We start from the raw sequence: 24,048 nt of genomic DNA, 5'->3' as shown, positions 1-24,048 counted from the left end.
TCTAGAAAGTAGAACTTTTGACTGAGGTGGAACTGAAGAAGATATAGTCTCTCTTAGCCCTCTCCCTTTTTCCATGGAAAAGCTTACTGATTGTTCACCACACTTTGGGTGGACAACAAAGAAACTAAGCAACTTATAAGACCAAACCAAGAAGATTTAGCAATATCTTTTCTGACTTTTAAGGCTAGCTTAAGGGGCTGGGGATGTGGCTCAAGCGGTAGCGCGCTCACCTGGCATGCGTGCGGCCCGGGTTCGATCCTCAGCACCACATACAAACAAAGATGTTGTGTCCGCCGAGAACTAAAAAATAAATATTAAAAAATTTTCTCTCAAAAAAAAGGCTAGCTTAAGACACAACATTATTTTCTTCAATAATCCCATTTGAACTGCTCTTCTCCCCTCTCTTCCTGTAATCGTATGTGTGATACTAATGGACTCTCTTCTTTAGGGCTTCAAATAAATTATCTGATCATTTTTTTTTTTACTTTTGGTCTCACTTTCTTAATTTTAACAAACATAATAAAATTGTGAGCTGATTAAGTTCGCAGGAATACAGCATTAGGAAGTTGAGTGCGGATTATGAAGATGGTACTTATTTTCTATAACCCTGGACGTCACTCCCCATAGGCACTTATCTTTTCTTTCCACACTTCAAGAAAGAGATATTGATAATCTAATTGGCAAACTTGGGCAACATCAACTTGTGAGTTTTTGTGTTGACACTGCATGCTGAAAAGTGCTCATCAGTCCAAGTCTCATCTTTTGATCCATGAACTTAAGTAGACCCATGCTTTATTCTCAGTGACTCTGTGACCATTTTTTTTAACATGAGGTAGAATTGCTCCAAAGAACCACATAACTGCCTTTTCCTTCTCCTAATTTCTCTGCCCCATGCACCTCTCACAAGAAGTTAATCAAAGACATGGTGGAAGTCCTGATGAGGACTTAACTCTAATTTGTTTATTTCAACCTTTGCCTTCTAGACAGCTCTACATTTAAATATTGGATATGTGTGTAAGCATTAATAAAGTGTAGTTTACTTTATTTGGCTATTGTTCTTTGTTTGGAGTTCCCACAGGTATTTTCATTAACACTATGGAATGAGAAAAGAGGACTGTGTGAAGCATAGGTAGCATTGGTAGGGCAGGAATAGCAAAATTCTAGATGTGAGGTGATAACAATGATGAGTCTCCAGCTCTACCATCATATCATGATCATATCAGAGTTTGTCAACTCCAGAGTGTATTGGGGACTCAAGATACTCTCTGATCAAAAGGAAAAATTCTCCTTTATTCTTCCTAAAACCAAAGAGTTTAGAAAGAATTTAGAAAACTGAAATAAGCCTAAAATGGTAAACTCATCCATAGACACTAAGAATCATGAATGATGGAAAAGTCCGGGCTTATAATTAATTAATATAAATTTACCATCTGTTCCAGATTGACTAACCCATCTGTTGTCTGCTTCCATCTAGTATCAACACATCTTCCAGATGCCTCTGCTGAGGGCAATTATTAAAGTTCATATTTAATTTAAAAACAGATGTAGAAGGGCAAGGTATATGTGTTTCATCACACTTGAGTTGTTATAGCTTTCAATTTTCTGACAGTTCTGATCCATTCATATGAAAGCTGGGCTGCAGGTGTAACTGAGAGTGACAGAGTGTGTTGGGGAAACTTACCAGTCCTGATGGTGAGCCCAGTCACTGGTGATGGTAATCTGGAACATAAGAGAAGAATCGGATTAGAGAAATTCAGTTCTTTCAGAACGGTAGAGTCGTGGAAATGTAAAAAAGACTTGCAGGTGTCCTCAAAATCATACAATCTTACCTACTGACTTACTAAGCAATGGGGTTATTCAGGTGCTATCCTAGGTTCTGAAACTTGGAGCTCAGGAAAATAGATGTAGCACCTTAAATTAATATTTAGTAAGACTTGAATATTCCTAAAATAAAGCCTAGTATGAGTTTCATACAGGTGGCCAAGAGGCACATGATGTAGAGGGAATACAGCACAGGTGTGATGCTAGGCATCGTTAGAAGTGAAGCCTAATGCTGATTCTGCCCTGCTTCTCTACTGCTTTACTTCTCCTTGGTCAGCATCCATTCTTATTGGATAATTGGTTATTCTCCACTGGTTGTTAAAGATTTTGAAGATCCCTCTGTATTAAAAATAAGGCTTCTTTTAGCCTTTGCTCATACCTTAGGTTCATCTCAATTTTCCACATGCACAGTTGATATAGGGTACCAGCTGTGAATTAATTAAAGTAAATTTGAAGTTAATGGCAGCTTAGTGAACCAACTACTGTTAACTCAGTCTGTTATTTAACTCAGTCAATCAATAATGAATTTGGTCAGTAGAATCTAACTTGTTTCTATTTTATTCAGGGAATTCAGAGCTTCTTAACTTGACCCACAGTTATTTGTGCTATTTCTTTAAATCTTTCTAATGATAACAGCTTCTACTGATTATCAGACAACACATAAGTGCCAGATGATATACTGAACTCATTTCTTTTAATCTTGACAAGTTTATAAAATCAATTATAATATCCTCATTTTATAAGTGAAGACAGATGTGATTTGTGTATTTATTAAGAAATAGTGAAAGAGTTGACCCTACCTCTATCTGACCTCAAATATGGGACTTTAATCCGTTCCCTACTGAATGATAAACATGATTATCAGGACTTCTTCCCCATCATGGATCTCCACATCTTTTTGAGTTATGCCCTACTTCTCTTTAGTACTTAACATTTTGTATTCATCAGATTGTAGTTCAGATTGGACGCCCACATTCACACCATGAAAAGGAGGAAATTTCCTCTCTCCTAATAGCTGTGAAGATAAATGACATTTATCCCTACGACCAGACAGGAACACATCAATTATTAGAACAAAGTGGGTAGTGAACTCCCAGAATCATCAATAAAGAGGGGCTTTTTCTTCACCAAAATCTTTGCCACAGATTGCATAGATTTATGGGAATGTGGGGACAGGGAAACCTCCCAGGGATATCTATAAATCAAGTCATTAAAGCTTCTAAGTGCTTTCCAAACCAAGAGACACAAGGCTAATTTCTGGAAGCCGGGGGGGGGGCAGTAGGAGACAATCCTCATTGATTAAACCCTTATTATATGCTGGCCACTAGATAGGGGACTTGGGTTCATTGCTTGATGTAATTAGGTGGCTTAAATTTATTTCATGCCCTCCTTGTAAACAAACTTGCAACTCTGCTTTCATGACAACTAATCATGTGCTAGCCTGTGCCAACCTTTGTGAATTCTGTTGTGTCTCATTTCCTTTCTCTTCTTCTCCAGTACCAGCAGGATTGTATTTGAAAGATCATATTGATAGATTGCTTCCAGGGGCTATTTTTAGTGCTATGGATAAGAAAATCTCCAGCAAAGGTCAGATCTTTCACTGTTTTAATTAAATTGCTTTGGAAAAAGATTATATCATAAGGGTGGCCAGCCAACTAACTCTGCAGCAATTTACACAAAGGCATTATAAGTCTCCCTCATTGCCATGCCTGCATAAGAGTGACGTGGGGCACCAAGAAGGCCAGGGTTTAATTTAAAATGAGACTTGATAATTACTTGGAGTTTTTTTCTAAGTTGTCAAGGGATATTTAATAATGTTTTGTAGATCCATGGTGATTGTAATTATTATATTTTATTGGTATAATATTTCATTACTTCCCCTTCAGATGTGACTAGGAGAGTTTTAACCAATAGAGTCTCATCATTAGTCATTTAATGCCTCCAACTTATATCCTTTCTGTCTCCTCCAGAAAATATATGTCTTCAACGGACGTTTCAAAAGCATTTTTTTTTAAACTTATTTACTTTTTCATGTATTCTCCAGAGGACAAAATTTCCTGAGTCCATTTTTGAAAACAAATATCTTACAAAAATTTCAGAAAATATACTTTGTTCCGAGGGAGAAAGAATGTTAAAGTCTGTTCATGAAGTGTTATGGCTACGACTAGGCTGCAATATTGCTGCTTTGTAAATGAATACAAACACTTTCACTTGTGATACATCTGCTTCTTACTGAGCAGCTTCATAGATGACTCAGCTCAACCTGTCTCTTAGACTAAGTGGAAGGGCAATAACACATTTTTAAATTAGTTTTCTTGGGTTACAAATTAGATATTAACATATTTATTTGAAATGCCAGAAAATATTCTCAAACTGCTCTTAAGGGATATGAAAGAAAAAGGCTCTTAGAACTATATCGTTTGACTACTTGTTGTCTTGTAGATTTGCCTTCAGTGTGATTTAGTAAGCAAAAGCAGAAGTTGTGCTGGATGTAACAAATATGGCCTGGACATCAAGACTGTGTATGTCTGATTGAGAGCCTCTCTCTCTACATGCCAATTTAGCTGTAACCTTCCTCCTGAGAAGACCATGAAAGGCATCCATTAGCTCCAGTGACTGCAGCTTCCATGACCATCTTGTTCTTTGAGTAGTGGTTGAGGTCTAATCTCGGGCCCCCCTCTAACTACTGAACTACTGCTTGAATTCCTTCTTCCTCTTCATGCCCCAAATACTTGAGTCATTTCCTCTGTCTCCTCTTGGTTCACCATCCTCGCTAATCTGTTCTCTCATTTGGCTTAGGCTTGTTCAATTTCACTGAAGCTGCTTTCAAAAGGTCACTGTGGGACCACAATACATGGCTTCCCTCCTACCTCTTAACCATTCCTCCTTGTCTCCTTTATAGACTCCTTCTCCTCTGCTTCTTTCTTCAATGTTATAGTTCTTAGAATTCATACCTAAACTATTCCGTCATTTTCTCTGGGTAATTTTATTCTCCTCCCCACAACTTCAATTCCTGTTAAATATCAATAATTTCCATTTCTCTGTCTCCAGTGCAGCCTATTCACTGGAGTGCCAGACTCATTAATACAACAGCCTACAAAACAAGTCCGCTTGGATATATTGCAAGCATTAGAAAGTTAATGTGCCCAGATTGAATTCATTCTTGTTATCTCAACCCCAATCATCCAAACATATTTTCCCTATGTTCCTTATCCATAATGATTTGAAACAGGGTTACTATGATTCCATCTTTACTCCTCTATACTTAACTTTTGTGTTTAATTTTTTCTTTGCATTTCCATTTCACCATCAGAGTTTAGGCCACCACTTTCCCTACCTGGGCTCCCCCAACAGTTTCCTAATTGTTCTAACACCTGCTTTCCTTCACTAAAACCCATGCTCCCTTCTCAACCATAATCATATTTACTGCAAATTCCCTCAATTTGTCTCATTAAAAGCGTTAATGTCTTCCCAAATCTCAAGATGAAAATGAAAGGCTATACCATGACTTTAAACCACCTAGTTGTTTTTGTCACTTTTAACTTCTGCAGCCACTTCTCTTAATAAACCTAGAACCTCCTTGGCCCACAATTCTTCTGAAATTCTCTCTTCTCTTGACTTGGAGGAGGGCATGTTCCTGGAGTGCTCTTGCCATCCTGCTTTGCCTGGTACACTATTGCTCTTCCTTTAGTCCTCATCTGTGTTTCACTTCTTAAAATTTAGTATTCCCCTTCCCTCTGTAGACTATGAGAATGTTTTAGTCAACTTTTACATCAGTGTGGTTAAAAGACATGACAAGAACAACTTGGAGGAGGAAAAGTTTATTTGGGGTTCATGGTTTCAGAGGTCTCAGTTCATAGATGGCCAACTCCATTTTTCTGGACCCAAAGTGAGGCAGCACATCATGGTAGAAGGGCATGGCAGACAGAAGCTGCTCCCCTTGTGATAGCAAAGAAGGAGAGAGAGAGAGAGAGAGAGAGAGAGAGAGAGAGAGAGAGAGAGAGAGAGAGAGAAGCACAAAGTGAGGGAAGGCTTAGGAAGGGGCCATAGGAAAGATGCACCCTTCCAGGTGAAGCCCTGAGTGACCCACCTCCTCCAGCCATGCCTCACCTGCCTACAGTTACCACCCAGTCAATCCATTCAAACTAGGGTGTATTGATTAGGTTACAGGTTTCATGACCTAATTTTACCTCAGGATATTTCTGCATTCCTGCAAACCATAAAGGGGTATATCTACCCTTTAAGGTATATGGCAAATGGTAGTTTGTCTTAGTTCATTTTGTATTGCATAACAGAAGAGACTGGGAAATTTATAAGAAATTTGCCACATTTTTGAAGACTGGAAAGTTCAATATGTAGGTGCTGATAAATGACAAGGGACTTCTTGCTTCATCATCCCATGGTAGAAGGTGGGAGCATGGTGAGAAGATGCCAGGTAGACACAAACTCAGTTCTTTTGTCAAGAACCCCCACAGGCACATCAGTGTTTCTAACAGCACAATTCACAATAGTCAAGTTATGGGACCAGCCCAGGTGCCCATCAACAGATGAACAGATTAAGAAAATGTGGTATAAATACACAATGACATTTTACTCAGCCATAAAGAAGAATGGAAGTCATGGTATTTTCTGCTAAATAGATGGAACTGGAGAATATTGTGCTATGTGAAATAAGGCAGACTCAGAAGGTCAAGGGTCAAATGTTTTCTCTCATATGCAGAAGCTAGAGCAAAATAAATGGGGGAAAGGCATGGAGGAATCCCATGAAAATAGAAGGGAGTTCCATGGAGTAGAGGAAAGGGATTGAGGTAAATGAAGGAGGAGAAACAGGAAAAGGGAGGAAGTGCAGAATGAAATTGATCAAACTATATTATATTCATATTTGAATATACCATAGTGAATTCCATCTTTATCTTTATATCTATATCTATCTATCTATCTATCATCTATTTACAAAGCACAAATAAAAACAATAGGTAAATAGAATAAAGACCAATAAAGTAGAGAAAGGGGATTGGGGGAGGGAGAAGGGGAGGGAAAGAGGAAGTACTGGGAGCTAAAATGGAGTAAATTATATTCCATGCATGTGTGATTATGCCAGAATGGACCCCACTGTTATGCATAACTATAATGCACTAATAAAAACACTTAAAAAGAAAAAAATTAATCTACTCCTGAGATTATTTACTTACTCCCATAATGATGGCATTAATACATCCATGACGTAGTCACCTCTGGAAAGTCCCACCTCTCAATACTGTTGCATTGGTAATTAAGTTTCTATCATATGAACCTTGGGTGACACATTCAAAATAGAAGTCATCCTTGGATCCCAAATCTATGTCTTTCTGATGTGCAAGATTCACCCATTTCATCCCAGCAGCCCTGGATATCTTAACTTTTTCCTACATAACTCAAAACATCCAAAGTCCAGAATCTCAGCTAAATCAGATGTGAGATTCAATGCATGATTCATCCCGAGGCAAACTTCCTTCCAGCTGCTAGCATGTGAAATTTAACCAGTTATCTACTTTCAAAACACAATGGTGGGACAAGCATAATATAGACATTCTCATTAAAAAAAGGAAGAACAAGAAAGACAAAAAGGTTAAATGGCCCCAACTAAGTCCATAACCCACCAAGGAAAACAATATTAAAATCTTAAGACACCAGAATCATCTTCTCTAACTCCATGTCCCACATCCTGGACACACTGGGGTGGGGGTTGGGCTCCCAAGGCCATAGGCAGCCCAACCACTATGGATTTGCTGGGCTAAATCCACTCAGCAGCTCTTTTTGGTTGAAATCTCATGTCTACATCTTTCCCAGGTTGGGTTGCAAGCTGGTGGTCCTATAGGTCTGGTGTCTGAGGACCTGTCCCACACCCATGTCCCCCCTCCAGCATTGACCCAGAGGGGGCTCTCTGAAATGGCTCTGTTCCTGTGACAAGTCTTTGCTTGGGTTCCTAGGCTGTTTGTGTCATCCTTAAATTTCATCCTTGGTACTTAGGTGGAGACTAACATGGCCCCATAACTCTTGTATTCTGTGACTGTGCAGAATTAGCACCATATGTATAGCTTTTGCCCTCCTGAGTGGCAGCATGATATATTAACACACCTGAGCCCACTTAATTCAAGACTGAGGCAGCTGGTATATTTCACCAGAATGCAAGGAGCAGAGATTTGGCGCACTGCAGGGTAGAGAATGCTGAGGCCCCACTCTGGCACTCTCTGGAAACTTACCTTCAAGGTCCTAGCTTATCTCAAAAGTCTCTGAAATGCCATCAGGGTCATTCTCTCATTGTTGGGATAAATAGAACCTGGCTCCTTTCCATCTGTACTAATCTCTTTAGCAAAAGGTTGCTAGTTATACCCTTATTTGCCCTCCCAGAGATACCCTTTTCACTGTTTGTATGGCCAGGCTGTGAATTTTCAAATTTTCCCATCCTGCTTCCCTTTTAATTATAAATGCCATCTTTAAATCATTTATTTCTTCTCTCATTTTACTATCAGGGGCTAACAGAACCATGCAGCACACTGAATGCTTTGGTGCTTAGGCATTCCTTCTGCAAAATGTCCTAGTATATCACCCTTAAGTTCTGCCTTTCCACAAAGTTCTAGGACATGGACAAAATGACACCAAGTTCTTTGCAACTGAATAACAAGGAAGGCCTTCACTGCAGTTTCCAATATCTTACTCCTCAGTTCCATCTGAGGACTCATCAAAATGTCTCAAGTAATCTCTAAAAGATTTCAGACTTTCCCTACAGTTCTTTTGAGTCCTTGCCAGAATTATCCTTAATTCTCCTTTCACTGCAATCCAAACTTATTCTCTCCTCCTCTATTCTTCCAGCCTCTCTGTATCACCCCATTCCAAAGCTACTTCCACATTTTCAGGTATTTGCTATAGTGCAGATCCACTTTTCAGTATCAGTTTTCTGTCACAATTGGATTTGCACTGCTATAACAAAACTACACAGACTGGGTAAGTTATAAAGAAAATAAATTTATTTTTCACAGTTCTGGAGGCTAAGAAGTCCAACATTAGGGTCTTCTTGCTATGCCTTTCCATAGCAGAAAGCAGAGGAGCAAAAGAGCATGAAAGAGAGAGAGAGAGAGACAGAGATGAAGAGATAGAGAAAATCCTTTTATGAAGAACCCAAACCCACAATATTGGCATTAATCCATTCATGAGGGTAGAACACTCAAGACCTAATCCCTCTTAAGGGTTCCACCTCTCAATACTGTTTCATTGAGGCTGAAATTTCAACACATGAATTTAGTGGAATTCATTCCCTCCATAACAGAGCTACTCACTACTTAAAGTAACTAAATACTCTTCAAGGGCTAGCTTCACAGCAGCATTCTCCCCAAATCTCCACTTTTAAAGAACTCTGTTGAACAATTGTTGATAAATCAATTGTTCATTAACTTAACAAAAAGGATAATCAAACCCAGAAACAGCCACCAGTATTATGAGTCCTTCTGCCAAAAATGATCTCAGTTTTCAGTGGACTTCAGAAACAAGTCTTCACATCACCTGGGAAGAGAACACTCTAGGAAGATGCCAGAAAACTGCTTCTAGATGACATCTCCTCCTAGGTGACCCACGGACCTGGGTTGGGCTTTGTCAGCCCTTGTCCTGCTTTATGTGGCTCCTCCTATGTTCACATCCTACTGCTTTGATTTTTACTGTTCTGACTCTTTAAGAACCCCCCAATTAGCACCTTATTTCACTTCTCATGACTACTTTATGTGTTCAATTGATTAATTCAGCAATCTTGGAAAAAGTCATTTCCCTGCATATTGTACAAGACTAGTTAATGATCATGTATTATTTGGTGGCCAACCTGAGTTTTGAACTCCAACATTAGAATACATTTTGTTGTTTATAGAGGGTGCAGAGCCTTCCTGTACATCCTTGTCACCTTTCAGGCTCATGGCATATAGTAGTACCCAGTGAGTACCTTTCATGGGATAAATGCTGATAAAGACATTATGATGTTGAACAGAACATTCTTTTTACTTTATGTTAATTCATCTTAATGTGATTTATTAAAGACTGTATATAGATATATTGGTCACCATTTACAACCATAGTCAAATAATTAACAGGAAAACAGCAAAACTCTCAAGCAACTAGAAGCAAAAAAGGTAGGAAGCTTTACCTGATCAACAGTAAGGCCTCTGACCTTCCCTTCCAGAAACATGATGGCACAGAAAACCAAGAATGGACTGAGACAAGACAACAGGAAACAAATAAAATGACAATTTTCACTTTGCATCTAAAGCCTGTAATTTTTTCATATGTGCATTTTGAACCAAATGTACATCATTTCAATTGACATAGAATACTTAAGATACATGAATCTGATGTTAGGTAAAAGAAGCATTAGATGTTCTTACTTCTTTATTCTCTTATTTTCACAGCAAGAATTAAATTAATACTTTTATTACTTCCAAATACTATTATTTAAGAACTTTCTTAAAATAGACAATACACTCATTTATTTAGAGATGAAGTCATTGGGGGTATTAATGCTAAGTTTTGACAAAGCAGATTGAAAATCATAAAGTTGGTGAACTTTTACAAACTATTAATGACTCAATTCTATTAAGAAGAAGAGCAAGAGATCTGCCTCAAGTAATCAATTATCTGGAAAATATATCTTTGCTTTAAAAAAATGCTTAAATCAGCAGTGTGAGTCAGGAGCATGAAAATGGGTATTTGAACATTTGGCTTGTATCTCTGGGTGTTAGCAATTTTTATGTCCCTGCCTTCTGGCCTAGTTATCATCTCCCAGCCTCTGTATCTGTAGGGTCTCCTTACCAATGTTTGCTTGATGAGGAAAATCAGCAAGCCTCTCTACCCTCCCACTCTCTGATCCCCTCTGATTCCCTTGATCCTCATTTTAGAACCCTTGATTATATGCTACAACCTGGCACTTGTAACCTGAATAATTTAGACAAATTGGTGAGAGAAAATGAATTTTCTCTACCTGCAAAAGAAATGATGGGATAATGTTGACTAGGAAAGAAAGACATGCAAATTTTTGTGATAAAATCTCTTAAAGTAGCCAAGCCAGTGTCTGTGACCTAAGAGCACTAGATATTGACACCCTATGGGTCAAAATATAATGGTGACTATTGTTAAGAGTAATTGATGATAATAACTCTGAAAAAAATCGTGAAAGCAGTTGCTGAATTAGCCAAAGAAGTAATGATTTTGTTAAGGAAGCTTAACAAAGGCACTAGTTAACCTAGGTTGATGGATCAATTAGGAAAATAAAAAAGAAGAAATGAAAAGGCCACACACAGGAGAGTGCAGAGACCCCCAAATTGTGTGTGTGCACATGTATTTCTATATTTATCTCTATTTTTCTCTACCCATATCTCTCTCTCTCTCTCTCTCTCTCTCTCTCTCTCTATATATATATATATATATATATATATATATATATATTTCCTGATGAAATCTCATTAAACTGGCAAAGGAAGCATCATACCTAGTTCAAGGAAGTCGTATAAATAATCAGCAGACTTGGTTCATCTTTAGGCCTTATGAAACAAAATGTAGTCTTCTGAGTTTGCTAAGGCTGTGGAGTTTTGGCACATTGATTTTCCATTAGTTACTATATCAACAACTCTGAATAAAATAGAGAAATGATGTTTAGCTGAGATCTTTTGATTAAAAAGTCCCTGGGAATAGACTTTTTAAAAGACATTCACATCATGACTTATGTTAAAAGTGCTTCCTGCTACAGTATGACAAGAGTTGTCAGCTCATACTGAGTTGACACTTAACTATGAAGTGTATATGTAGGAGGATGTATTAGGGGTGTGTGTGTGTGTGTGTGTGTGTGTGTGTGTGTGTGGTGTGTCTGTTTGAAAAAAATAAGAGAGACAAAGGTCTCAGGTTTCATGATTATCTTCCTTTTTACTGGAAGCTATTATACTTTGCCAAGAGCAAAAACTGTCTCAAGGGATATTCATATGACTCTTCATTTCAGGATAAGCATTAAGAAGGGGCTGGTCAAGAAACTGAACATTGTTGAAAAGTACATATGATTTTTCTTGACGTTTCCATATAGATGTGTTTAGTCATGAAAATAAGCATAAACATAGGAAAAATTAATTTGGTGCCATCTGAAAATACTCAGAGAGCCCTAGATATGAAAAAAATCAATAAAAATAAATTTTAATAAGACAGTTTCATCTTAAATTTACTCACCCTAACCTCCTAACTCCAAATATGTACCCAAAATAGTAGCTTCTTTTTTTCCTATAGTTGAAGTGATTTTACTTTTAAAGTCCCCACCAGCAGACACTAGCATTTTAATTACTTCTATTATAAATGGTCCATTAAGGTACAATAGTTAATAAATTAGGGCCTAAGTGATCTCTTTTGAGTGACTCCTTTTCCTGCCCAAAAGGGACTGACAGAGCCCTGGGAAAGGGAAACTGTCCCATCACAACTGGAGACCCTATAGGACAATTGGAGTCATAGATCCAGGACTGTCTGTTGGCTCCGCGTATCTTTGCTGTATTCTTTCCTTGTATTGGTGACCCCTGAGCTGCAACCAATCTAGTCTAGCCATTCAAAAAGGTGAGGTGCTACGTACTCTTGGAGGCATGGTCGAAGCCACAGGTCCACTGCTTTTCAATTCCCTTTGCAGCCTTGATTCCACCCCCAGACTTTTGCCAATCCACATCTCTTCACTGGAGGGTATGAGACTTCCAGGTCCCCTGCTTGTCACATGAGTACAGTGAATTCACCAAAGTCATCTGTGTACTCACTGGGGAAAGGCCAACCCTACCTTTACCTCAGGGGCTCAACTGGGCAACACAGGGACAGTCAGACTATTCATCCTACTCCCCAGCATCCCATTTTTGCTATTTATAGGGTCCCCTGCTGGGTCTGAAAGCTGCTAAAATGTCAATATCCGGGCTATTTTCTCACGATTTCGTATAAGATGAAAAAGACAATATCCAGATACTTTTATTATTTAAAAATAATAAAGGTCTCTCTGAAATCAGAGCTGAGACTTAATCTTATTGGGATTTAGAGACTTCAGGTCCTCAGGTGCAGAGGGAAGAAAGTGCCATGGTAATAAATCCTCATTGATTAATTTGAGATGAGGATGCTGCCACAGATGGGAAACAGGGAGGTGTGATCTCAGGTTTTATGCCCAGTAGCTCACTCAGTCCTGGTGCTTCAGTCCTCCCTAGAACAGCATGTGGGGCCACCCTGACAGAACCTTCACTGGTCAGATAAATGCACGGCTCTCTCTAGACACAGAGACAGAGGACAGGGTACTGTGGGGATGGTATGCCTGCTGCTCTGAGCCAAGTAACATCAAACAAAGGACAAGAGAACAGAAAAGGCCTTTCCCTCTTTCTTACCTAACAACAGTTTTATTTTATTTGAGAGAGAGAAAGAGAGAGAGAGAGAGAGAGAGAGAGAGAGAGAGAGTTAGTCTTTTTTGTAGATGAACACAACACAATGCCTTTTATTTTTATGTGGTGCTGAGAATGGAACCTGGATCCCGCCCATCCTAGGAGAGTGCTCTACCGCTGAGCCACAATCCCAGCCCCCCCCTTTTTTTTAAATCAGCACAGAAAGGTGAAACATTGTAATTATTGGTCTCATTCCACAAGGCAGTCTGGGGGCGGGGGTTCCTAGCCAAGAGGAACTCCTTTTGTGTCTCAATGTTGATACCATCTCCTAATTTAAAGGCATTCCCCAGGGATATCCCAGGAAATATCTCATAGAATCCACTTTCTTTCCATGAATTTATTTATTTATTTATTTATTTTACCTTGAAACCATTAGTATCTCTCTAAACAGAATGCCTGAGACTGGGTCATTTATCAACAAATTATTTCTGACCATTCTGAAGACTGGAAAGTCCAAAGTGGCAAGAGTCCTCTTTCTGGTGGAGACTCTGCAGAATCCTGGGGTGACACAGAACATTATATGGTGGTGGACAGAGACACATAGAAGAGGAAAAGGAAAACTAGTTTTTATAAAAGAAGAACTCTTCACATAAACTATTAATCCATGAATGGTTTAATCCTTTCATGATAACCTAATCAGCTCTTGAAGGTCCCACCTCTTATTATAAGGGGGATAAAATTTCAACACAAGTTTTTGTGGGAACATTCAACTCATAGCACTATCTTTTCTGTTTTAACCCCAATTCAAAAGCCTCCCTTGACCACCTGTCCCCTCCACACTACCCTCAAAATAGATTTACTCATTACTATTCTGTCTGGTTTCCCAGTCTCTGAAGCCTCTTCCTAGGATTGGGGAAGTTTTTGGTAAGAGAATGTTGGAAATGAAAAATGCCAAACATTCAAGCTTCTTTATAGATAGAACTTAGGCTCACGACAGGGGTTCCCCCCATCAGACCCTCTCAGGCAGACTTTGAATTGAGAGGTGACACAAGCTTCCGTGAACAGCAAGGACGTTCCATGATGGGAGACCTGCTGGGCCCTCAGAGACAGGTTTTGGTGGTAGCACTAGTTTCCAGTAGGCGGTACAAGTAGGTCAGAGCTCTGGCCTGGAGGCAGTGTAGTCCACTGCAACAGTTCTGCATGATAATGTATAACTTGTTCTTGTCAGAGAAGCCATTTGTGGTCTTTTTTAGTCCTAGGAAATTTTGTGAGTGGCCCAAGAACATCTTGTCACTTTCATTGTTTGCATAAAACAGCCAAAGTTTGTTTCTGACTTTGCCTAAAAGCCCTGACCAATACACATGGCTTACAGGGCCTTGCACAGTTTGACCCCTACCTTTTCCACAGCTTTATCTCTTAGGATGACTTCCCACCTCACACACTGCAGGGCAACTCTATGGAAAATCTTTTACCTTTTCTACCTCCAGATCTTCCTAAAAACTCTACTTTCTTTCTGGAAGTCCTCATCTGAGCTCTTCCTGTACCAGGAAGATTAATTCATCTTTTGAGCCTCTGTTTTGGCATCAAATTCATTGGGACAGTGTCTGTATGTAGCACTTTGGTAGTTATCTACCAAAATACCTTCCTTTCTGCTCTATTAAGAGAAAGCCAACTTTTTATAAACTGTCATGTGCCCACTCAGTAATACTCACTTGTAGAGATTCTCCAAATCTATGAATGAAACTCAGTATTATGAGCTGTAAATAGAAGTCTACAAAGTCAGACAGCATTCACCTATGTCTTTTCCCCCTCTTTCCCTTCTTGTATATGATGCAGACCTGATGTTTGGTGTTTAAGCAGACATTTTGTGGACATGAGAAGAGCCACGGTGGCAGACAAGGAAATTTGAGCTATCATTGACTTTCTGGAACAATAGCACCAGACACAACCTGCCTATGTCCTATTTCTCATTCTATAATATGATTTATGGTCAGACTTTTGTCTGCTATGGAGTATAATTCTAGCCTCTTAAGTAATCTGATTAGGTGCTCTTTTTAGTTTTTCTTACAACATTCTTTATTTCGCCATGAAAACACATTATCTAATTGTAATTTCATATTTACTCATCTGTACCTTAACTTCAGTTGAATGATCCACGAGGACAGTGATTGGAGTGGTTTTACTTCAAAAATGTATGTTCTAATTTCAACTCTATATCAGTGAATGTGAACTTATTTAGAAATAAGCTCTTTAAAGATGTAATCAAGTTAAAAATGAAGCCATACTGGATTAGGATGGGTCCCAATCCAATGACAGATGTCTAAGAGAAAGGAGAATACTTGGACACAGAGACCGTCAATAAAGAAGGCTGTATGACCATGGAAGCAGAAGTTGGAGTTATGCCACCACAAGCCAAGGAATACCTGGAACCTGCAGACACTGGAAACAATGAGGAAGCACTCTCTTCTAAAGCCTTCAGAGGGAACATTTTTACTGCTAACACCATAATTTCAAAGTGAGCCTCAAGAACAAGGACAGTATATATTTCTCTTATCTCAAGGTATGCCCAGTTAGTGATAATTGTTATAGCAGCACTAGGAATCTAACACAGTGACCATGGCTGTATTGTTTGGATTTATACCAAGACTAATGTTACAGTTACCAACTTAGTATCCCTCCAAGTGGGTCATCCCTACAGCCATAATATGGGGTAAATGTGAGCCAGAAGACATACTGGGCCTACTTTGTGAGCTAACAATTGGCTGCTTCCTTATCATGTCTCTTTACAATGAGGTTAGCCTATAAGAACTCTGAATCCAAGGATGGCAAACAGATTTCATCTTGCTTGACTAGAATGTTGTAATGCAGAGGATTCTAAAGTTGCATCTGAACCACTTATTCCATTTATCTAATAATTTGTATTAAATGCTTACTATGTCAGGTATTATTCTGGTCCTGAGAATAGATCAACACACAAAAGAGCTAAATCATTTAACCAAACAACAAATCAATCACTCCCTGCTCCCATGGAGCTGACATTGGAAAGGATGCTGTGATGAATCAAATATGTCTTCTATAAACATGGGTGGGAGGAACTGAAGCAGTTTGCCATATATTTTCTATTCTTCTAGACTGGATCTAGTCATAGCATTGGGTTTTCAGATAGCTCCATGCTTATGCGTATCTCTTCTTTTAAACTCGTATAAACAACTTGTTCCACTCATATCTGCTGACAACTCCTTCTCATTTTGTTGCTAAAAGAATATGGGAGTGGGGGACCTCAGCTTTGGGGGCGGGGGTGGGGTACTGAGTGTTTTATTGCTACATCAAATGTGGCGAAAGTTCAAGTGAAGAGTCCATTCTCCATTGAATTTAAAGAAATTCAAAGTATAGAGAAGGAAAGCAAAGATTTCATTTTTCATTATAGAGTGAACATGAGAGGCTGGATGATGTTAAAGATAACTTTGAACAATAGCTGTGAATGGTTGTCTATAATGAGACTGGTATGAGTTTGGATATGTCTTTTTCCTGCAAAATAGCAGGAAAAATATGTTTCTTTGAGCTCCTACAAATTGGCTCTAAATTTTGGTAAAAATCAGGAATGGGCTGGAAATGTGCCATGAAGAAAATTAGTTTTACAGATTAATAAAGTTCTCAGTGTCTGTGAAAACCTAAATTCTTCACTGTATATATAATAGACGTTTTTATAACAAAATGCCAGTCATTTCATTTCATGTTACACCACACCCCCTGACCATACCCTATGGAAACTTTTTAGAATAGTTCAAGTAAAACTTCTTTTCATTGTAGTTTTTTATTGGTTATTTTTAGTTATACATGACAGTGGAATTCACTTAGATATAATGACCCCATTCTTACAGACATACATGATGTTGGTTGTAATCTGATCATGAAAACATGAAATGGAACATGATTTTGACTGAAGACTGAAGAAACTTGGAGATATTATAGTAATACAGGAGGGACACTTTGACTTAAGATAAGAATTTTCTTTTTTTGGTCCAAGGGATTGAACCCAGGGGTTTTTAACCACTGAGCCATATTGCAGCCTTCTTTATTTTTTATTTTTAGACAGGGTCTAAGATGCTTAGAGCCTCACTAAGTTGCTGAGGCTGGCTTTGAACTTGTGATCTTTCAGCCTCAGCTTCCTAAGTCACTGAGATTATATATGAGCACCATCTGCCTAACAAGAATTTTCTAATAAACATTATGGTAAATATCCTGTTCTCTTTCAGCTAGTATTTGATGAATATGACTCTGGAAGTTATTGATTTAATCTATGAGTCTGTCTAATCCAGCTGCAGGGGATGTAAGAGATGTTCTATCTCAATGACTTCAAAACCCTTCCCTCCAACCCCTATGTCTTTCTCTCTCTTTCAGTACTTAGAGTCAAACCCAGGACCTTGAGAATGCTAGGCAAATGCTCTACCACTAAGCTACATTCCCCAACCCTCAAAACCCTTCTACACTCTGTAATACATTTTTTTCGAGAAGGGGCCTGAGGTCAGTTTAACCAATAAAATTCAAGGATCGTATCTCATTAAGCTATTGACAGTGTGAACTATTAGGTCAAAGAATTTGCAACATCTGCATACATCAGATTTCTGGTTAGTTTTCAAAATGCATACTTTTCCTTTGCTATGTAGACCAGTGACTCAAAGTAAGTACTAAGGTCATTAGCAGGCTATGAATATATCTCACAACTCTCTCAAAAGGCATGTCTCTTCTTGGTTCTTAAATGTGAAAGATATGTACACCAATAATTTTTCACATAGGACCGACCTAAGAGTATTTACAATTAAATTAACGGATGAACTATTAGAGTTACTTATATATTTGATACTCATATAATACATTATCACATTAACCAAGGGTGTTGAGATCTTAAATTCAGAATTCCACTTTGAAGACCAGCTGACATGTAACACTATGCAATGTGATAAATGGTAAAATATTTTATGCATATACATAATTTGAATGCTAGAAATCTGGTGTAGATGTGATTTTCAGATGCTATTCTTGCCTTTCCATTCTAATTTATTATTTTTTGCTACATCATTACCTGCTTATTTATTGTGATAGATTTGTTAATTCAATAGTACATGGTGATGCATATGTACATAAATAATATTTCTGACTCTAATTCCAAAATTTCTGAAATGTAACATGGTTTCAATGTGAAACATCCACTTTACTATTTTTAAAATCAGAGTATCCTCTTTTCTCTCTCTCTATGTGTGTGTGCATGTGCACATGTAGTTAAATAGTGATAACTCCTTATTTTTGCCTAATTTTTATTCTCAGTAATAGAAAATGGGTAGGGTAGGTAGGCTTGAAGTTCTGGGTCCTGCCAAATAGGGTTCCATTAGAAAAGTCTAACACATAATGAACTAGAACAAGGTAGATACAATGTTGACTCATTTAAAAAAGCAATACAGTTTATATTTTAATTCATACATGTTTATTACAATTTTAAGATATCTTTCAAAAATATTTTTTAGTTGTAGATGCAAACAACATCTTCATTTTATTTATTTATTTAATGTGGTGCTGAGGATGGAACCCAGGGCCTTACATATGTTAGGCAAGCTATTTACCACTGAGCCATAACCCCAGCCCCAATTTTATAATATCTTAAGGATTTATTCTTTGGAAATGCACTTGCCTCTTTGCCTTCTATTATGTGTAGGATGCTGCCTTATAGAGATATTTTCAGAAGACTATATATGATTGCCAATCTAGAAAATAAATCTGATGTAAACCATGCACATATGCATATGCATAGTAAGTGTGTATGTTATTTGTATATAATCTTGATAATTGCTGTTCAATGTATCCTCTTTCCCCATTGGAATAAGGCAATAGGACTTCCATCTCAGTTAATTCTCAAACTCATCAACCCAATAAATGATCCAAGTGGAATAAAATGAAAATGTTTCTTAAAGATGCAAAGTATTGGTCACTAATCTTTAAAATTTTCTAGACAATGGGAAAAAAATCACCTTGGCAGTTGAGTCTTTATTGGAAGAAAGAGCTTTGTCATACGCCATCCTACTGTGCAAAACAGCATGCTCTGTGTATTTTGACAGGTGTTTTTTTATATCAAGGCTCTCAAATTAGAGTTGTACATGCTACATGATGATATTGAGAACAAACACTTGTTCTTGTGGGAGTGCATTTGATCACGCTGATGTACTTTACCATCTATTTAGAAATTTGAAAACTCTCAGTGGTTGAGCTGCCATAAAAATTACTTTTAGACAAAATACTTTGAGTGAATCATAGGTATGGTCTCTTCATCAACTGCTACCTATTTTCAGTATTGGAGTATGAGACAGTGTTATTCTGTAATGGTTTCTAAACCCAAAATGCCTTTTAAACCATCAATCTATTCATTGAAGTCAGTAGTTGGGGATAGATTTGTTGACAGAATATAAGATCATGTGTAAGTAAAGCATATATTATTTTTAGTTTAACTGGAGCTCAAGATAACCTATTCTAGAAGATATTCCCATTTATAGCTAGCCTTAGAATGCCAATAAAAAGATGAAACTTTCAGGTTGGTGTTGTCGCTCAGTGGCAGAGCACTTGCCTTGCACATGTGAGGCACTGGGTTTGATCCTTAGCACCACATAAAAATAAATAAACAAAATAAAGATATTGTGTTCATGTATAACAAAAAAATATTTTTTAAAAAGAATGAAACTTTCTACCTTTCTCCTCCATGTTGCCCAGATTTGAGGGGAGGATGTTTCATTTTAGGCAGCTAACTAATATGCCCAAGACCACTAAACAAACACAATTGCCCCTTTTACATCCACACTCCTAATTTTCTTCATGATCTGTCTCAAAAATTACCTTTAAACACACTTTTACTTTTGAAATCTGCAGCATTTTTATCATGGTCATATTGCTCAGTAACTCACAGAAAATAGTGATTACCTACCTGTTATGCTTTTTTCCCACATATGTCGTTATTACAATAGAATTAGATGAAGTAGGCATATCCTAAGACCAATGCTTATTAGGGACTGTGGTTCCCCAGGTCATATATGGGTCTGGGTAAAATTCATATGAATCAAGATTCTAAAGGACAGAATCAATGTAATCTGCATTTTAACCACCATCCCAGGTGATTCCTTTGAATATTATTTTATGAACTTCTGCTCTTAATCATTGCATATTTCACCTAAATGCATGAATCCAACAGATACTAATTGTTTAATAGTAAGAAAACTGGCATTTATGAAGGACTTACAAAGTATATAAGGTATATCATTTAAATTGCACATGAGTATTTTTTGAAGATGTTATCTACAGTGTGTCCTCAATATTATTTTGTAGCCTGTATACCTCTAATTTGAGAGTCTAGATATTAAAAAAAAAAATCACCTGTTTTAGAGAATCCAAGATGGCAGGCCAGAGGGAGGCAGCATTCTGTGTTGCTCCATGACCTTGGACTCAAGTTGTGAGAATACTGTTTCTCTGTGAGCAAAATTCCTGCTCCCATGTGGGAATCATGGCCACCGTGCCCCTCCAGGGCTCCAGACCTCAGCAATCAGAGTAGGTATCCCAACTACTCGCCCACGCAGGACTATCAGGTATCCGAACAGGCACCATCAACACCGGTGCAGAACTTTCAGCCACACACCCAAGCAGAAATCACCACAGCCAGTCGCATGCAGGACATCCAGCAGCTTCCCACAAGCAGGAACTCTGGCCGCCACTCTCTTGTAAACCCCCATCTACCAATGTGGGGCTACCCTGGTCGCCACCATCTTGGGACACTGCAGCAGCAGAGATAGTGTCCTATGCCTGGTAACCTGCCTGCACCTGGGAAATTCACACAGGCTCTGAAGTCAGCCAACAGTCAAACACAATGCATGTGCTTGTCTCTGAACTCATCCTCCAACACCATCACTCAGTTCCCCTCATCTGACCCGACAGCCCACCACTGAAAGCAGGCGTCTCCATCTTGGGCCACCTTTATCACCATCATCAATTCCCTGTTTGGGAATACTGGCTTGCCAGGTACCCAGTTTCTAACTCCCCCCTCTCCCTAGAAGCCCCTACCCTGGCATAGTGACACCCTGGTTAACTTCACCACCCTGAAGGCGGAGATACCAACTAACAACAGACAATCCCACATATTGGATGAGAAAGAAAGTAGGAAAGACACGGTATTCCAACCAAAACAATCCTGTTCAAGATTTTTTTCTCCTCTTTCTTTATATTCTCCCACCCTCACATTCCCAACATATGTGGAACCAAGCATTTTGCATGAAATAGGATTTTGAAGACTGAGACATCTGAATAGTATATTACAGATGTGTTGTATATATATATTTTTTTCTTTTATCCCACCAATTTTACTTTTTTAAACATTTTTTAAAAATTTTTCTCAATATGTATGTGTTTCTTTTATGTACTTTACTGCCTTCCCACTTATTTGTGTACCCAAAATTACTCCCTCTCCTTTCTCCTGCCACTAATCTTCCTCTTTAGATTTCTCTTTCACACTTCCTAAGATTTAACAGCTCTGTATCCTCTCCTCCCACTTCCTCAGCATATCATCTTATTCCTCAACCCTGGTTCTTTGTCCACCATCAGAAATTATAAATCCTTTTACAAACCCACGGAGTATACTGTAGATAATAATTGAATTCACCATTTCTGTACATTGTGACCAAACTATAAACATCTTAATAGCAAACATTTGTTTTTAGGTATATACTGTTTATACTGGGATCTGGTAACACTGTCCTTCACCTCAAAGGAGAGGTATTGTATCCCTACAGGGGCATTATAAGCCTATAAGGTAAAAATGGTAGCCACTCTAATCCACAGTGCTAGAAGGGAAGACACACAAGCAATATGAAAAGACAAGGGAAAAAAGTTCCCCATACATATCAAAATACCACATTATTAGAATCCATGGCCAGCACAGCAGAAGAAATTGCAGAGAAGGAGTTCAGAATGTACATGATTAAAATGTTCTGTGAATTAAAGGATAATATAAGAGAACAAATACTGGTAGCAAAAGATCATTTTGACAAAGAGCTACATAAATAAATACAGGAAACAAAAGATTACTTTGATAGGGAGATAGAGGTTCTTAAAACAAACAAACAAACAGACATCATTGACATGAAAGAAACAATAAACCAAATTAAAAGCTCAATTGAAAGCATCACCAACAGATTAGACCACTGGGAGGACAGGACCTCAGACAATGAAGACAAAATATAGAATCTTGAAAAGAATGTAGGCAACACAGTGAAAATGATAAGAAACTATGAGCAGAAAATTCAATAAATATGGGATAACATAAAAATACCAAATTTAAGAGTTATTGGGATAGAGGAGGGAATAGAGTTCCAAACCATAGGAATGAGCAATCTACTCAATGAAATAATATCAGAAAATTTTCCAAACATAAAGAATGAATTGGAAAACCAAATTCAAAATCCTACAGGATGCCAAATGTACAAAATCACAACAGATCCACACCAAGGCACATTTTAATGAAAATGCCTAACATATAGAATAAGGAGAGAATGCTAAAAGCCACAAGAGAGAAGAATCAGATTACATACATATAGGGGGAAACCAATTGGATAATGTGCAAATTTTTCAACCCAGATCCTGAAAGCTAGAAGATCCTAGAACAACATATATCAAGCTCTGAGATAAAATGGATGCCAGCCAAGAATCTTATATCCAGCAAAACTAAGCTTTATATTTGATGATGAAATAAAAACCTTCCATGATAAACAAAAGTTAAAAGAATTTACAACTCAAAAGCCTGCACTAAAGAACATTCTCGACAAAATATTCCATGAAAAGGAATTGAAAAACAACAATGAAAATGAAAAAATGGAGGGATTACACTAAGGAAGAAACTAATCAAAGGAGAAACAAAGTCAAGTTAAATACAAAAAAAAAATTGGCTGGGAATACAAATCATGTCTTAATAACAACCCTCAATGTTGATGACCTAAACTCACAATCAAAAGACATAGACTAGCAGATTTGATTAAAAAAAAAAAAAGACCCAACAATATGCTGCCTCCAAGAGACTCATAGAAAAAGACATCCACAGACTGAAGATGAAAGGTTGGGAAAAATCATACCACTCTCATGAGCTGTGGAAGCAAGCAGGGCTCTCCATCCTCATATCAAATAAAGTAGACGTCAAGCCAAAGTTAATCAAAAAGGATAAAGAAGGACATTTTATACTGCTTAAGGGAACCATTCATCAACAAGATATAACAGTAATAAATTTATATACCCCAAACAATGGAGCATCTATGTTCATCAAACAAACTCTGCTCAAGTTCAAGAGTCAAATAGACAATAACACAAAATTTCTGGGTGACTTTAATACCCCTCTTTTACTACTGGATAGATCATCAAAACAAAAGCTGAAAAAAGAAACTATAGAACTCAATAATACAATCGATAATGTAGACAACTGACATACATAGAATATTTCATCATTCAATAAGCAAATACACTTTCTTCTCAGCAGCATATGTATCCTTCTCTAAAATAGACCATATATTATGCCACAAAGCAACTCTTAGCAAACATAAAGATACTACCCTGCATTCTATCAGATCATAAAGGAATGAAATTAGAAATCAATGATAAAATAAAAAATAAAAGCTACTCTAATACCTGGAAATGAAATAATATGCTACTTAATGAACAATGGGTTGCAAAAGACATCAAGGAGCAAATTTTAAAAATTCTTACATGTGGGCTGGGGCTATGGCTCAAGTGGTAGCGCGTTCGCCTGGCATGCGTG

General features: G+C 37.9%; 1 long non-coding RNA gene across 3 annotated transcripts in view; it reads right to left on the bottom strand.

Annotated features, from left to right (window-relative positions):
- Nucleotides 1–234: 234 nt before the first annotated feature.
- Nucleotides 235–24,048, bottom strand: part of LOC144255745 (uncharacterized) — a 471,309-nt gene continuing 447,495 nt past the window's right edge. For all 3 annotated transcript variants that reach the window (XR_013343913.1, XR_013343911.1, XR_013343914.1), the window contains 2 exons: nt 1,682–1,719; nt 235–300 (listed from right to left, as the gene is read on the bottom strand). This is a non-coding gene — a long non-coding RNA (uncharacterized LOC144255745). The remainder of the gene's footprint in view (nt 301–1,681; nt 1,720–24,048) is intronic.

Source organism: Urocitellus parryii, chromosome 1, assembly GCF_045843805.1.
Source record: "Urocitellus parryii isolate mUroPar1 chromosome 1, mUroPar1.hap1, whole genome shotgun sequence".
Taxonomy (NCBI): Eukaryota; Metazoa; Chordata; class Mammalia; order Rodentia; family Sciuridae; genus Urocitellus; species Urocitellus parryii.
This window is presented reverse-complemented; position numbering and strand designations above follow the sequence as displayed.